At 47.0% G+C, this 16658-nt stretch overlaps 1 protein-coding gene across 1 annotated transcript in view; it reads right to left on the reverse strand.

The window, feature by feature from the left end:
- Positions 1-9078, reverse strand: part of JAK1 (Janus kinase 1) — a 55693-nt gene extending 46615 nt beyond the window's left edge. The window contains exon 1 of the mRNA XM_059477880.1: positions 8889-9078. The gene's annotated coding sequence lies outside the window, so the exon portion shown is untranslated. The remainder of the gene's footprint in view (positions 1-8888) is intronic.
- Positions 9079-16658: the final 7580 nt, after the last annotated feature.

Here is a 16658-nt window from a genome sequence, read left to right on the forward strand (position 1 = left end):
TCAGGACCAAATGCAAATCAAAGCAGGAAAACAAACCTGAGCTGGGAGCAGAAAATGATGTGAGGCTCAAAAGGAAAACTCCAACTGAGCCAACTCCACAGCACAATTCTGGGCCACCAGTCCTGCTGAAGAGCCCCCAAAAAGGAACTTTTCCCTCCTATCCCCATTTTCTAGCTCACCCTTGACTCTGGGCGAGGCTGAGACTGATGGGGGGAAAAGGGAATTACCCAATTTTGGCCCATTTTATAATGGGATGCTCATGGAGCAGAGTCCTGGCCTAAACCCCATCCTTGAGAGTCTGAGTCTAAACTAAATGCTAAGAAAATAAGCTACGCTAACACAGAGAGATAACACACAAAGCTGCTCCCGAAGCCTTTGTGTGGGGCTTAACAAATTTGTTAACATTTGTGTTTCAGGCTGTGCCCTCCCAGCGAGTACAGACATGCAGAGAAGTTTTATGGGGTTTATAGGTACACAAAAGTGTGTATTTGTTCAGAAGATAGGGATCATGATGTCAGTTCTCCCTGCTAATTAACCACTGCCAACTTTCCCTGTCTCTGGAACTGAGCAACAGCAGGGTTTAATAAATAAATATCCTGAGACAGCCTGGGAAAGCTGCTCAATTCCACTAATTTAGAAAACTTCTAAACCATACTGAAGAGAGATTTTTTAAATTAAAGCATAACTTGGTGATTAGAACATCCCTAAAACATTTCTAAAATTGCTGTGGCTGTGAGCAGATGTACAAGAGCCTGGAGAAGGCGTCACTGCTCTATCAGTGGTGGCTATCAGTGTTTATTGGTGAAAAAAGGGATTGTGCCAGGCAGCAGAGCAGGGATGGGACATTCTGAGGGACCCTGTGCACTCCTGCCAGCTGGCCTGCCCTAAATGCAGAACTGCTGCACATTAAAGAGCTCCCAAAAGCTCAGCTGAAACAGGCAGGAAATCTTTTCCCTGGAAAAAGTTGTGGTTTGAACAAAAACCTTTGCAATATCAGCAAAACTATCAGGAAGAGTGGTTTGCACCTCAGCTGTACTTCCAAGGCTGAACTTGCCACAAAGCTTGGAGAAATCCAGTTTTTATGTAATAATTTCAGTGATAGGCACAGTGTGTGCAAAGCTGAGATTTTGCAGAAGCCAGGGGCCAAAAGGGAGCAGCAGAGTGGGCACACAAACAAGCCCAGCAATTTCACTGCTAATTAAACTCCATCAAGCTGTTGAGTAACAAGGACTCAGCAGCCTGAACAAGTCCTGAGGAGTTTGTTCAGCAAAGCATGAAACAAAATCAAGGAGGGGTCATGTCAAGAGTGAAGGTGAGGCAGAATACAGATTTATAGGCTGACAGGTCCTGCCTTGATCAAATAAAATTAATATTTACATAAAAGTCATATCACATGAAATAGAAAATGAAAATAAATTTGTCTAAAATGAATATAAATTCATCTAAAATAAATATGAAATTAATATAAAATTCAGATTTAAATTATAAAATTAAAATATACAATTTAAAAATACATAAAATTAATATACAGAGAGTTGGTGGTGCTATAGGAAAGGGAAATAAAGCACAGACACAGCAGCAGGCCCAGGCTATAGTGCACGTGTGGGGAGAACAATTCAGTGAAAAACTCAGTGCCTGATGGAGCTAAACTGCTCCACCTCAGCTCAGCTTGCTGTTCCTCATACAGGATTCTGCCAAGTTCTACAGAAATGAGGAGAAACCTTCTGCAACTCCAAGGATGCCCCAGAGCAGCTCCGCTGCCCCCCCACACACCATGAGCCAAGGAAAATCTGGGGGTTTTTTTCACTTAATTCAACAGCAAACTCCAAAGAACACAGAGTGATTAAACCTGGAGGTGCTGATGCCTTGTGCAGGCTGTCCCAGAGCAGAGTCCCAGAATAAAGCAGGGATTTATTCCAAGGATCTCCTCCATGGATCCACCTTGGGCAGCACCAGAGCCCAGCCAGGGCTGCACCCAAGATGAACCAAAATGGCCCCAAAATGCACGAGCAGGCACGGGCTCTGTCCCTGGGATCAGCTCTGCTCCATTTGCACCTTGCAGTTCATTGTCCCATTCCAGCTTTAGCCCAGGCAGTCCCACCCTGCTTGTTTTTCTCTCTCCAGCCCACGGGGTTTGTGCTCTGGGGCTGAGATTTGGGTCATTTGTCCTTGGTGCCCAGCTGGAGCAGGAATTGTTTTGTCTCCCTGCTCTGTGCACAGAGCTCAGCATCCCTGAATGTGAACCCAGACCCTCACACTAAAGCAGCACAGAGTGTGAAAATAGAAAAGCCAAACCTGAGGCATCAGCAGCACACTCTAAGTGCAAGGTAAACAGCAGTCAATCCCAGCACGGGTGAAGAGCTGATCTCACAGCCCAGTTAATCTGATCAGCACCTCCGCTCTGAGGTGTTTGAGGCTGCGCTGGCACGGGGTGAGCAGGATTTAAACGGTGCCTTTTCAAGCCAAGCCTGTTTGCTGATGTATCTTGGTGATGTATCTGGAGCCTGGCTGAGCTGTCAGTCACATGTGCAGGAAGCTGAAAGCACTGTAGAAGCCACAGGGTTGTTGTTTTTTTTTAACTTGGCAGAAGATAGCTGTTCTTTGGTTAAAATGCAGCTCTGAGCCAGCCATCCCTACTTGTCCTTTCATTCGACATCCAAACCAAACCCAGGCCCTCCTCTGTTAACCAACCCCACAAGTACAAGAAAGTTGTTCAAGGCCATGAATTCCTCCCATAACAACTGCTGGTGTAGAACAAGGCAAGTTGATTTTTTCCACTTGGTAAAACAAAGGTTTCCAGGGGAGAATTCCAGCTACAAAGCTCTGCCAGCAATTTGCATCTCCATGGGATGCATCCATCAGGGTTTGCTCTGTATCGCCAAGAAACAACCCCCAAGTTCCCCTCAGGACAGTGAGCACAATTGGCAATGAATTGCTATGATCCCACCAAAAATCAGGGATCACACGGGTTCCTTGTCTCTGACCATTCTAGATGAGCTCTGGGCTATTCCTTGTCTCCAGAGCCTGGAGTTATTAGGAGACTCCTACAAATCAATACCTAAGTCAAATAAAAGACATTTAAGCCAAGCCCTGAGGTTTCTAACAGAAATTTCCAAGGTTATAACTCCATTTCTGAAGCACCTGGTGCCCATTACAACCTGCAGAGCCCAAAGAGACTTTTCCACCAGGAACACTGGAAGGCAGCAAGTGCTAAATCTGGGAATTGCAGCTTCATTACCAAAGTCAAATGCACCTTTCTCTTCCTTCAGCATCAAAAACAAGAAAGAAAGGTAGAAGAAAAAAATACATCATTTAATATAAATGCAACACAGATCAAGAGCAGGAAAGAGCAAAGTGGCATAATGAATTTGTAATCCTTTTTTTTCTCAGAGGGAGGGTAATTCCTGTAGCACAGAGTGACAGAGCTGTCAAAGGTGACAACGCACAAAGGTGTGATACACACAGCTCAGGCCCCCTGACCTCTGGTGCTTGATGAACTTTTAAACTCTTAGCCCCAGCAATTTCAAAATTATTGGTGCCTGCTTTGTTGTACTTTGAGGAAAAGTGAAATACAGAAGTGTCCAGGAAGTGAAAGGTTATTTCTTGTGCATCCTCAGTAAACACGAAACACCGAGTGCACAAGAACACATCACACAAAGTGACCTGCAAATGCCACCTTGCAGCTGCATCTTGGATTTTGAATTCAAAACCCCAGCACCGAGGGCAGCCACCCCTTTTTTCCATGCAGGAGGCTGCCAGCTTGAGATAAAAGGTGAGAGTTTGAGATCCTGGGGAGTAAAAAACCAACCCATGCAAAACAGATTTAAATACTAAAGACTGAGCCTAATGCAGTACTTAGGTGGTACCTTTAATTCTTTTTTTTTCCCCTTAAACATGTGATGCTTTACAACTAATTTATCTCCACGAAAAGATAAAAATCAAACAGAACAAGGCACAGAAATATAAAAAGCTGCTTTGCATTTGTTATCATACTTTAGTAAAATGCAGAGGAGAGCAGAGCCAGGTATTTATGGATGGCAAGCACCAGGAAGTCATTTAGACTCACCAAGGGCCAAGGCTTTAAGGCTTGTTTTGTTTATTGTATCTCTCCGTGCTGCTGGTGGCTCAAAACGAACATAAAAGTCATCTCTGCCAAATTGATTTCCTGAAAATCTGAGTCCATACACAAACAAATTGTGCTCCCCCTCCTCCCTCCTGTCCCACTCATGGAACGAGCACTGTCTGCTCCATTTTCCTTACCTAAAAAAAAGTGGAAGGTTTAGATCTGTCCTTTTCCTGACAAACAAGGTGTCGAGGGCTTTCCCCAGATTTCCTAAGCTGAACAACAATTTTTTCCTGTTCCAAATGGTATCAGTCAATACTAGCTCAGTGCCAGCTCCCAGCCAGGAAAATGGTCTCAAAGATCTGAAGACCAATAAACTCATTTTGAGAGAATATGTACTACGTTAAAGGGTTATTATTAGGAGTATCTCTAATACAATTTAATATTTCAATATCCTGCTAAACTCCAGCTGGGCCCCCTGATGAGCAAGACAAATTCCATTCAGTCCTGGAATAGCTGGAAGAGACAGGAAACACTCAAGGAACAATCTAAACAGCACTTGGAGTCCAAAACTGCTACAAGTTTGAACTATATTCATATTCCGGGGCTTCAACAAGCCAAAGCCCCTCTCAGATCCATTCTATAAACATGGGAGGAACGTGCAAATTCCCTTTAGGAGTTTTCTCCTGGAAGGAGGAAGAGCAATTGTCAGATTTTTTGTTCAAAAAGAATTATGCCTTTGGGAAGTGGGGCCAAACTCTTGACTCACAGAAAATCCCACACAATTCAAAATTCAGAGAATACTGCATTAAACACTGGATTAATTCCCTTTATTAGCACAGCCTCCCTTATGCAGCAGACATGCTTCAAAGGAGTAGCAGTAAGATCTATCATAAAGCAAAGCTACCAGAGAAATGGATTAATGACAGCTGAGTTTCCCAAAGCAAATCCCCTTGTAAAGGCTCCTTCTTGCTATTTCCAGAAAACTGCACCAGATCCAAACAGGACCAACAGCAACAACAAACCATTTCAATTTCACCATTTTCCTACTCTCTGCTTATTTCCACCTTACTCTGCAGCTTGGTTCCTCCTCATATAAAAACTCATTTTTTAATTCCCTCAGGTTTTCGCCACTACCTTTCTCCACAGTTCAGGATAATGCATAAATCCACTGCTTTTCCCTCAGCTTCCAGCTCTTTTCCTTTATTTCCTAAATGACCTTTTACAACCCAGAGGGAGGAGAAGGAAACCTAAACTAAGTTAAACAGAATAATTTAATGTGCCAGCAGTTTCAAGGCATTACCATGATCCCATCACACACGTTAACATCACTGTTATCAAACCGCCCACACTGTGCAAAAGGCATTATTGATTTGCAGAGTAAGTGCTCCAGACTTTACTTTTCCATGTGGAGGCTGCTCTCCCAGTTTCCTGTAGCTCAATTTTTCTGTCAGTTATGCAACTTACGTTACATTTATATAACTAGCTCAAGGAAAAAAAAAAAAAAAAAAACAATAATTACTCCAGCCAGCAAAACTATTTGCAGTTTTATAAAGCCCTTCAGCATGAAGAAAATGGTCATGGCATGTTCCTTAAAAATCCACCTGCCTGCAACAGGCCAGGACATTCAAACCACTAAATTATACTTCCTCCTCTCCACTTTCAGTCAAGAGAAACTTGCAGCCATTTTGCCCAAGAAAACCATCAGCAACAACTTCTTCCAGCAGTTTTCTGCACTGATTCAGTTTTTTGGAAGGATCCATATGAAATGAATCCTGGATGGGAGCCCCCAAGTGCTGCTAAAGAAATCAAATGAGAGAAGAACCCCGCCTTCATCTGTCACTTCTGCACAGAAGCTACAGCAAGAGATGGAAGCGGCAACTGAGCTGCCAAAACCCCAAAATGCTGATTTTTTTTTAAAGCTCCACTTTCCTTCTTGATGAGGCTGAAGCATTTCTGTCTCACCCTGCCAGCAAAACCGAGCTGCATCAGGCCATGAAAAGTGTTATTGCAGGCAGGCTCTCAGCATTAACTGCCTGAATTACGTGCTTGAACTGTAAAAGCCATTTTCTATCAATTTAGCAAGTGTTTGCCATCACCAATACCTGAAATCTAATTGCATATTAAGTGCTTCAAAGGTCTGGAGCAACTCTGAGTGTGTTTACAGGAATAATGCCTGAATTGCAACCTGTCAGCCAGGCTGAAAGATAACAACGTGGATATCGCCAGTTTTCCACCCAGAAGAAAACACTTTATCATTTTTAATTGCTGCTGGACACCAGACAAACCAGGAACCGAGCCCCAGCTCGATGTTCCCTCCACAATCTGGCTTTTCTCCTTCTTGGGTCAGAAATCCTCCCAAGAACCCTTTTCACACCTCGATAAAAGCAGTCCTAAGGGTTTGCTGTTATGTGTGAAAGCTTTGGTCTCTCCAAACAATGCAAACACCTTTGTCTGTAAGGAATCAGAGCAGCTCTTTCTGCTGTGATTCACACCCAACACAAGGATTATCCATCTGGCTGCTGGATTCTGGAGCTCCCTTCCTCATTTCGAGCCTCTTCCTCAAGCCAGATCAGGCATCAGAAGGTGCCAAGGAAAGTTCAGGTGAAGAAAAATGTTTGTTTCAACTCCAAATCCAGGGAGCAGGGGGAAAGGGATGAGGCCGGCACGATGCTACCTGTGAAAATAGAATTTTTTCCCCCTCCACACAAAAAAGGGAAGCTGATTTCTCTGAATTGTCTTTATTTGCAAGACTAAACAACTAAAGAAATGTCCATCTAAACTTCTTCAATTTATACCACTTGTAAGAACCCTGCCTTACTTCCAGCCCTGAAGAGGTCAGGCAAAAGAATAAAACTAACTTGAAATTGCAGACTCTGTTTGACCGAGGGGAAAATGAGTTTAAAAGGAATATTGATTTTACCCCCTGAGTGACTGTTCAGGTGCACTTCAACTTTTTGCTTTGCAGCTGATACATGTCGGCTTTTCAAAGTTTTTCCATTAAATATTCCTGATTTTTTTAAAAATTAAAATCATTGAAGAGACAACTTGAACAGACAGAAACAGCTCAACATTTAGAGAAGTTACCTCTAAGAAAAAAGCCACTTTGCAATTAATTCTGAACTAACTGTGCAGTGCACAGCCCTTCAGGAGTTCACAAGCTTAAAAATCGTTCCTGTTTTGTGTTTATATTCTATTGCTTTGTGTTTATATTCTATAGCACATTCCATTATATCCTAAGTTTAGAGCCACTCCCCGTGGTCTTTTACAAGCTTTTTCACATCACCTTTCCCAAAGGGCAGAGCCATGCTGCGCCACCAGGCCTTGGGACAGCTTGCAGACACTGTGACACTCAGATCAGTAACATATTTAACAAGTGAATCACCAAAAATGCACTGACAAAAGCATTTGTAGCATCTGCCTGCGATGACAAACTTGAACATCTCAAGCCTGGCGGGTTTGTGGCTCAGCCTGAGCTGGCCCCGCATTTCAAAGCACCTGTGTTGCTATCACCTAACACAGACCCAGATCAAGGTGCAACTTCCTGTGTGTTTTAAAAACAAGTGCCAGGAGGAAATGCCTCCCAGTCCCCTTATAAGGGCAAAACTGAACTTGATAGCGAGCTGCAGCACCCGAATAAAGCAGCACCCAAAGAAATCCACTCCGCTCGGGAATAAATGTGCAGGAATCTTCCCCGAGCAAAGTTGGGTTCTTTGGAGTTCAGTTTAAACACTGACACGACTTGGAGTTATTTCCATCTGCCTCCCCCAATAAATGAATCACAAAATAAAACAAATCCCGAAGTTTTCTTGCATTTAGCATTCTAGACATGCCTCAAATTATGACTTGTCATTGCTAATCCCTTGGAACAGACAGTGCATCCTCCTCAGCACAGGGCCTGTTCAAACAGAGCTGGATCCATCCTCTCCTGACACACTGAGCTGTCCTTCTACCCTCAATCTGCATTATTAGCAGCAGCCTTGATGTGCTTCAGATTTATTCTGGTTCTCCTCTCCTCCTTCATGGGTTTTAAAAGTCCCAATTCAACACAGTTATAGAACCATAGATTGGTTCGGGTTAAAGAGACCTTAAAGATCGATTTAGTTCCGACTCGCAGCCATCATCCAACACAGCAATTACTCTGTCACACACACACAGAGCAGAATTCTGGTTTAGGCATCTGCAGAAGGTGCAGAGCCGGCACACCTTGCCGGGCTCCCTGCTCCTCATCCCTGCGCGTCCTTTGGGGTGATGGATGCAGCCACGGCTGGGAAGGAGGGAAGGGGCAGAGGGGTGGCAGATGCCCCCAAGTGTCCCTGTGCACAGAGAAACAGCTGCCGGACAGACAGCCGGACACCATCAGCTGCCCGGCAGTGGAAGGCAGGCATGTCCCCGGCACAGAGAGCTCACGGTCAGGGCTCACCCGGGGCTCCCAACTCCTCCACACCCACCGGCGGCCACAACCGGAGCAGTTTCACTGCTGTTCCCCCTGCCGCCGGCCCGGGGCCGAAACGCGGCTCTGACAGCCGTGCCTGAGCGGCACCAGAGCACCAGGGGCACCTCCATCGGCACCCTCTGGGACACAGGGGACCCGGCGGCCCCGCTCCCTCTGGGACACAGGGGACCCGGCGGTTCCTCACGGGCACCGGCCCCTCTGGGCTCAGGGCCCGCAGCCGCTCCGCAGCCCGGGCGCGCCCGCCGGGAGAAGCCCACGCCGCCCCCGCTCCGCTCCGCTCCCCGGGAAAGGCGCCCGCCGCCCGCTCCGCCCTCCCCGGTCCCCCCAGGCCGAACCGGGGCCGCGGCAGCCCTGGCTGGCTCCACTCACCGCTGCCGTGGCGCTCGGCGGGACGGGGCGGCGCGGCCCCGCAGGGCCGGGAGCGGCTCAGTGCAGGCCGGGCCGAGCCGGGCCGGGCGGTGCGGTGCGGACAGCCCGGGCCGGGAGCGGCTCAGCCCGGGGACGGCCCGCGGCGCTCGGCGGCGGAGAGCGGAGGGCGGCGGTCCCGGCACGGCGGCGGACGCGCACGGAGCATGCGCGGGGCCGGGCCCGCCCCGGGGAGGTGCCTGGGCCCGGCTGAGGCACCGCGGGACGGAGCGGAGCGGGCCGGGGCGGGAACGCTCCGTGTGTGGGAGCGGCCCCTGTGTGGGAGCGGCCCCTTGCAGCCCAAGCCGTACGAGCGTTCTGTGGTTACCGCTCGGACAGTGCCGCAGCTGCAGGTTCTTCCCCACCCCAGCGCCGAGGCTGCGGCTGTCACCTCTGCAGATGCCCAGAGTTTGTCACGGGGCTGTTTGAGCTAGAGAATTACGGAATCACAGAATCATTGAGCTGGGAAAAGCCCTCCAAAGTCACCGAGCCCAACCAGTGACCCGGCCCAGAGCGCTGAGTGCCACGTCCAGAGATGGGCACTCCAAAGCTCCTTGCACAGCCCCTGCCGAGGCCTGAGCACCCTTTCCATGGAGAAATCCCTGCTGCTGTCCAATCTAAACCAGCCCTGGCACAGTTTACGACCACGTCTTCTTGTCCTATTGCTGCTTACAGAAAAATCCACCCCTCACCTGGCTACAAGCTCCTGTCAGGTGTGTGTGGATCATCTTTTACAAACCCACAACCTTGTTTCCATTCTCACGCCGATGCGAGCGAGGCAGTGTAAACAACTCACTGAAATGGGGAGATGCTCACAATCCTCCCGTCTGCACAGAAAAGAAACTGTTTTTTTCACTGCGGTTTCAAACTCTTGTCAAAGTCACAGGAAACAGCACAAGTGGAAGGAAAACGCGTAAGAAAATGATTCAGTTCAACGAAATCATTCGCCCCTGCTTCCCACACATCACACGTATCTGGCATTTTCTTCTGAGAGAAATCTGCTGCTGCCTTTTGGGGGAATTGTCCTGAAAGATTAATAGGTCATTAGAAAACCCATTCTGATAAATATTTCCCGTCGGTGTAACTCAGACTGAGCACACTGACACCATTTTATCAAGGCTTTCTGGCGTGTGGCAGCACCAGGTGTGAAAGGCCCCTCGCTGTTCTGAGGTGTTTACACACACACCTCTGCAGCTGCTCTGCCCCGGCTCGTCCACCTTGTGCCTCAGCAATCCCGAGTTTTGTCCCTTTTCTCCAGGAAATGGAGCTGGGAGCAGCTGGGAGTCAGGTGCTGCTGGCCCGGGAGTGCACATGTCCAGGTGGTTGTAATTTACAAACTGGAGAAATAACACTGATTCCATTTTTCCCGTCTCCTGAGAGGAATCCAGCCAGCCCTGTTTCCACAGCTGTCAGGGAACCAGCAGGGTGGGATTTGGATGATTTTGCACCATGATAACCTTTTTCCTCAGCTACATGGCCACTGGGTCTGGATTAACCATGCGCTGTGGGAAAGCGCTGGAGCCTCAACCTGTTTCCATCACTTTGGTCATCTCAAGAGTAGAAAAGAGCCTGAGGCTGGAAGAAGAGAGGTTAAACAATGCAAATCATGGAATCATGGAAGGGTCTGGATTGGAAGGGACATTAAAAATCATCTGATTTCATACCCTGCCACTTTCCACTGTGCCAGGGTGCTCCAAGCCCCATCCAGCCTGGCCATGGGCACTGCCAGGGATCCAGGGACAGCCAGAGCTGCTCTGGGCACCAGTGCCAGGGCCTCACCTCCCTCCCAGGGAAGAATTTTTCCCTAACTATTGCACTTTTTTCTTTTTCTGCTTTGGTCGGGGTCAGGATTAAATGCATAGAGATGCTATTTCATGTTCAGACTCAGATGTTTATTAATTCTTATCTATATTGTAGTCTAATTTGTGACTTCTACAGCAATTCACTGTCAAGCCACAAAATGGCCTCACATTTATCTTTATAAGGTATTTTAAGGAAAAACTACCTAATAAAGAAACGACAAATTATTTTTACTTTTAACCTAATAACTAAACACTCATGATCTGCAATGTGGATTTTTCTATCTAATGACAAAATACCACCTACACTCATGAAGGAGAAGGTGAAGAAGAAGAACCAGCCACCACCTTAAAACTTCCCTCTTGCCTTATATCTATTACTGTACTCTAAAACTTTAAACTCTAATTTCCCACCATGTGATGTTACACACTTCTGTTCAAACTCCACCCCCACAATCCCAGTTCTGTCATTTAATTTTGGAAGCTTCTCCACTGCCTCAGTGTTCTCTTGGGGGTCAGTGCCTGCAGCACAGAAAGTCTGAAATTCTCAGCACCCAGGGTTCCAGCACCTAACATCTAAGATATGTATGGATGTGCCATGGTTCCCAGCACTGACCTCTTCTTGTTACCTTTTCCCCACATTTTACCTGCAGCAGCTGCTTCCAACAATTCTCTTTCCTTCTCACCAGCCCTTTCCATGGCTTTGCCTTGACAAGGATTAAATCATTTTTCTTGGTGGGTTTTCATGCTGAAAACCACCCCAGATCTGCATTATTTGTGCCTTACAGGCACAGGCAACTGATGCTGCAAAGGTTCTTAAATCCTGGAGCTGCCCAGCCCAGCCAAGGTTGTGACCAAGGTTTGCATAAGGGGCTTAGCCTGGGGCTGCTCGTGGAGCAGAGCAGCTTTACCTCTGCTCCATCTAAATCCATGCCCAGAGCCCAGGATCATGTCCAGGAATGACCCAAAGGCCATGTCCTTCAGCCAGAATTAAATTCACACACCTCACTTTAAAAAATACTGAGCTGCTCTGGCACTTGGATTTCACTGAAATTGTGTGCTCAGTCTCCCAGTCCTGTCTGCTATGTGAGCTTTTGCCTTCTTTTCCTTGATTTTGGTTGTTCTGTGACATGAAACTGGGATGAAATCAATGTGCTTCTAAAAATTCCTCCAAGAACTATGTTAATAACAGGGGGGCATTTCCAGCCTATACCCAAAATTGTCTGTGTTTACCACAACATTCCAGCCTATAGGAAGGATGCAATTTTCTATTAAAACTCTTAAAGTGGTTTTCTCTAAGGAATTAATCATCTGTAATTGTGGCTTTGTTTCTTGCTTAGAAAGAGAACAAGCTTGCAAAGAGCTGCAGAAAAGTAAATAAAGAAAAATAAACCTTTTTTTTCCCTCTAAGTACTGGGGTGCAGCAGTGACACATCTGAAGAATTATTTTGTATCTTACATCCTTCTTTATTTTCCAAATTCCAGGATGCACTGATATTCTCCACAAAAAAAAAAAAAAAAAAAAAAAAAAAAAAAAAAAAAAAAAAAAAAGAGGCAAAGGCAAAATACAGAGGATGAGATCTGACTGTCTTGGTATTTGTGATTTAAAAATTAAACTAAATTCCAACAAATTTCCTCTTGTAGCCTTCTTTAAAGAAGGAATGGGGATAGATACATGGACTATCCCCTCCTTGTCCACTTTGTCCACTCTGCAGTTTGATTTCAAGCTTCACCTTTCCCTCTGAAATGGGATATTTCCACTTCACTTTAAACAGTTTAAATGTTTTAAAAGCTCTTTTTTTAATGTATTTCAAACTACACTGAGGGGTATACGGTAAAATGCTTTAAATCACTGATGGCATCAGCTTGGGACTGACAGGACTTTTATATAAAGGTGATTTAACATCTCTAAGTGGTTCCAGTTTGTCATTGATTTGCTCCTGGCAGTAGCTCTGGGGCCTGGTTCTCCTCACTCGTATCAGCAAAATTCAGGAGGATGCAATGAGGTCAGAGATGAGTAAAAGGAGATGTAAAATTCCCTAACCTGTAGTAGGATTTGAAAGCATTCTGAGAACAACTCTGTGTCCTCACACGCTTCTGCAGAGCGCTGTGAAAATTAAAAATCATTTTATGAATGACATTTTTGGTTTTCCCCATGCCAGGATGCAAGGCCAGGAGGAGCAGGAGGAGGGGGTCACCCAACCAAACGCTGGGTGCTCCAAAATCCAAAGCACCCTTTCAGGTGGGTTTGTGGGTACCCCTGCCCCCCATCCCCACAGCACACCTCAGAGCCCGTGGGGTGTATAAACAGACAGCCAAGGGCACAAGTTCTTCACATCTGATCTGTCGCTGAATTTATCTTCAGCTTCCTGTGCTCACGGAACATGCGTGAACCCCCGCTGCTGACACGGTTTTCAGAGAGCTCTGCTTGGAAAAGCAAGCCAGAGAATTTATTTTGAGACCCGGGGAAGGTGTGAATTGCTTCCGAGTAATTATCTACTTCTAAACATGGTGCCTAACCCTTCATTTTACAGCTAATCATCTCAGTTTGGGAAGGAGAGCCCCTTCACGTCAGCGGTGCAGGGTCCTTGGCAGAACGGAGATTAGATGTGGTGCCCTGGTTGCCGGGTGCCAGGCGGGCTGCGGGGGATTTCCTGGGCAGGCTGGAGCAGTGCCAGAGCCGTGGGTGGGAGGTGGAACAGGAGCTCAATTCCCGCTTTCCTGGCCGGGGGGATGAGTTCACTCCCTTTGCTCCCGGCTGGGGATGCGAAGGTGCTGCTGCCGTGTCCCAGCCCTGCAGCAGGCGTGGTCGTGTCGCTGCTTGCCTTCACTGACTGCTTTTCCCGTTGCCATCTCTCTGCTTCTTCATTGTTCTTACCCCAAACCAACAGTTTTATTTTCATTTTCTCCCCAGATTTCTCTGTTGAAAAATATCCCTTCTGCTGCCTCGCTGGGAAGCAGAAACTGGGTTTGTGTAGAGTTCTGGAGCAGCTGCAGAGGAGGAAGATGGTGATGGTGGCCAGCTCCAAACCCCACTTCTGGCTCCCCCTCCCCTGAACTCCGACTCATTCCACCAGCACGTTTTTATTGTGCTTCAAGCAGATGAATAAAATACATCAAGACAAATCAATAGTGCCCAGAAGCTCAAATGCATTTTCTTGAGCTCATCCACTTCCCAGCACAGCCCTTTCCAGAAGGATGAGCTTGCTGCTGGCACAGCTCACAGGTACCCACTTGTGCCTGGCTGCCTGCCAGCCACACCACTGGGGCTAGACAATGCTGCTCTCATGGACTGGCTCCACATCCACGGGGATATTTATGGATATATATGAAGATTTTTTTTCTGGGAGAGATATATATATATATATCCCAGAAAAAGTTGTATGTGCAACAGCTGGGTTTTATAAGGGCAAGTTTGGAAATGGAGTGTGCTGGTGGGGAGGCACAAAGCACAGCAGTGACCTCAACCTGAGCAATAATTAAATATTTTCAGATGGGAAATGTCACGTTTGTCACCAAAATGATCCAATATTGATCGTGTCCCTCTCTGTCCACACAGCCCAGAGTTTGTGCACCTGGTTGAGGCATTTCTCAGGTCATGCCCAGCACTGTCCAGGTTCCCTGTCCCATTCAGGGGCACACACATGACACAGAGCACGTAGCATTCCTAAAATCTTTAATGCCTGGACAAATTCCAAAGCTCACTCTGCTACTGCTGTTTTCCTCATGTGTACTTTAGGAAATGACAATTCCTCACTCTGGGTTAAAAAGCAGCATTTTGAGGTGGGGTTTACATATTCTCCCTTCCTCTGTCATAAAGAGATTGGGAATTAAGGTTGTGTTTCCAGGAGGGGTGTTGTTCATAATGGCACAGAGGGTTCAGAAATCCAGGCAGGATGGCGAACAAGCTCCAGATCTGGAGGAAAGTGGAGTTTTTTGCCATTAAGGATGAGCTGAGTGCTGCCCCAGTCCAGCTGTGCTGGTTGAATGGAGTCAGCAGGACCACATGGCTGCTGTGGGAAGGGAAAAAAGAGAGAGTCAGAGTCAGTCACCTTAGAGAAATGTGATGTTCTGGCTGGACTCTGTCACCCTGGGTGGCCTTTAAATGGCACAGTCCACATTAAGAGGAGAATTGTCACAGTGCATTTGAATATGGTTTCTAACCTGCTGAGAACATCCAGATTGCAACACAAAGTCTGGTGGAAATAGCTGAAGTTCCCATTCCAGTCCAGGAAAGCCATGGAAGTGAGAAGCAGTGCAGGAATTTTCTCCCATCTCTCTCTTTTCTTCATTTCCTCCTATATTTCAGGCAGCTGTTTTAAAGGCTGTGACATTTCACTTAACTTAGCTGAGTTCAAGAGGTGAAGGGAGAAGTCCACAGTCTAAGAAGGAGCTCAACAAACCCTGTTCCTCTGATAATTTTCAGATAAAACTGCTGTGAGTTTTCCTTTAATGGGGCTGCACACAACTGCAGAAGCTTGGCACATTTACATCCAAAATTAATTAGGCTTCATTAGCAATAAATAGGTGGAAATTTTCATTTTCAGAGTCCCCTGGATCCATTTCAAACCAGGATGCAGGAGATGGAGATGTTCTACACAGGGAGGAGATTTTGCCCAACGACGTGATGATGTTATCACTGTGGGAATGTGAGCACACAGAACACGCCAAACCAGGCACATCCTCGTGGAGCTTCTCACATTGTCTCTGTGATTTGTGTCCATCTCATCCAGCACAGCCTGTGCTTCTGTGGGAGAGGGGTTAACTCATCCACTTCCCTCTGGAAGATGCTGCTCCAACACTGACACTTTTGTGTGTTATCATCAAGTCATGCTGTATTTAGAATAAGCTGCAGGTGAGACTCCCATCATGGAAAGCAGCTTTCCCTGTCCCAATTAAACCACTGATTAAACCACTGACCCCCCCTGCTCCTCTACCAGCCCATTCTCCAGGGCTCTTTGCCACCACCAGAGCCACCCTGCCTGTGCTGGTGCTGCCCTTGTGTGAGCAGCCCTGGACTCATGGCCTTGGACTTCCCAGCACCCTCAGCCCCAGGCTGGTCCAGGCAGCAGGGATGAGAGCCCTGGATGGGTCCTGGCTGCCTGGAGGGGGTCCTCAGCTCCATTCTCCATCCACACCTCCAGCAGGAATCATTTGCTCTCTGCCAGTCTTATTTTTAGGCAGGAGGAATCTGAGGCTTGTGCAAATGTTGAAACACACGTCTCTGCTGAATAATTCAGTGTGCTCTGCCTGCTCCTGGAGTTCATTCAAAGGGAGGGCAGTCCACAGAGCTCTGACATTCACTGTGGACAGGAGGTGCCAGAGGGAGCACCAACAACTCCCTGCCCTCTCCAGCCCTCCTGCCCCAGCTCTGGGCTCTCCTGGCACTGCTGTCCAGCACCTAATCTGAGCAAATTTGCCTTAATTTCAGGTGGCCCTGTGTGGCACAGAGCTGGGGACTGCTGTGTCCTGAGCTGTGGGTGAGGCTGCAGTACCTGACTTAAGGAGGTCCAAGGAAAAACCTGAGCAGCTTTAAATTTTCCTCCATTTTCTGCTCTGGTTGAAAGAGGCTTTTTCCAGGGGCAGATGCACATCCCTGTCCATCATAAACCCCACAGTGCAGCTCTCAGCCTCTTGAAGTCAAAGGAGAACTTGAGATTTGAATTTTAATTTCACCTATAAACTGAAGCACACCTGGGAGCCAAACCCTTTGGAGCAGAGGGGTCTTTCCTCTGGTTCCACCCCTCCCAGAAAAATTAGAACATTTGCCCAAGATCAATTAAAGACCTTGTATAAGAGTATATTAATCCACATGTGGGTCTGTGCAGCTCTCCTGCTCCTGTGAAATGCTATGAAGAGCAAATTATGTACCAAAACTCTGCAATCTTGGCTTGCTCATCTGCCCAAATGCAGCAATTACAGCAGTAACTGACAC

Source organism: Ammospiza nelsoni, chromosome 9 (assembly GCF_027579445.1).
Source record: "Ammospiza nelsoni isolate bAmmNel1 chromosome 9, bAmmNel1.pri, whole genome shotgun sequence".
Lineage (NCBI taxonomy): Eukaryota > Metazoa > Chordata > Aves > Passeriformes > Passerellidae > Ammospiza > Ammospiza nelsoni.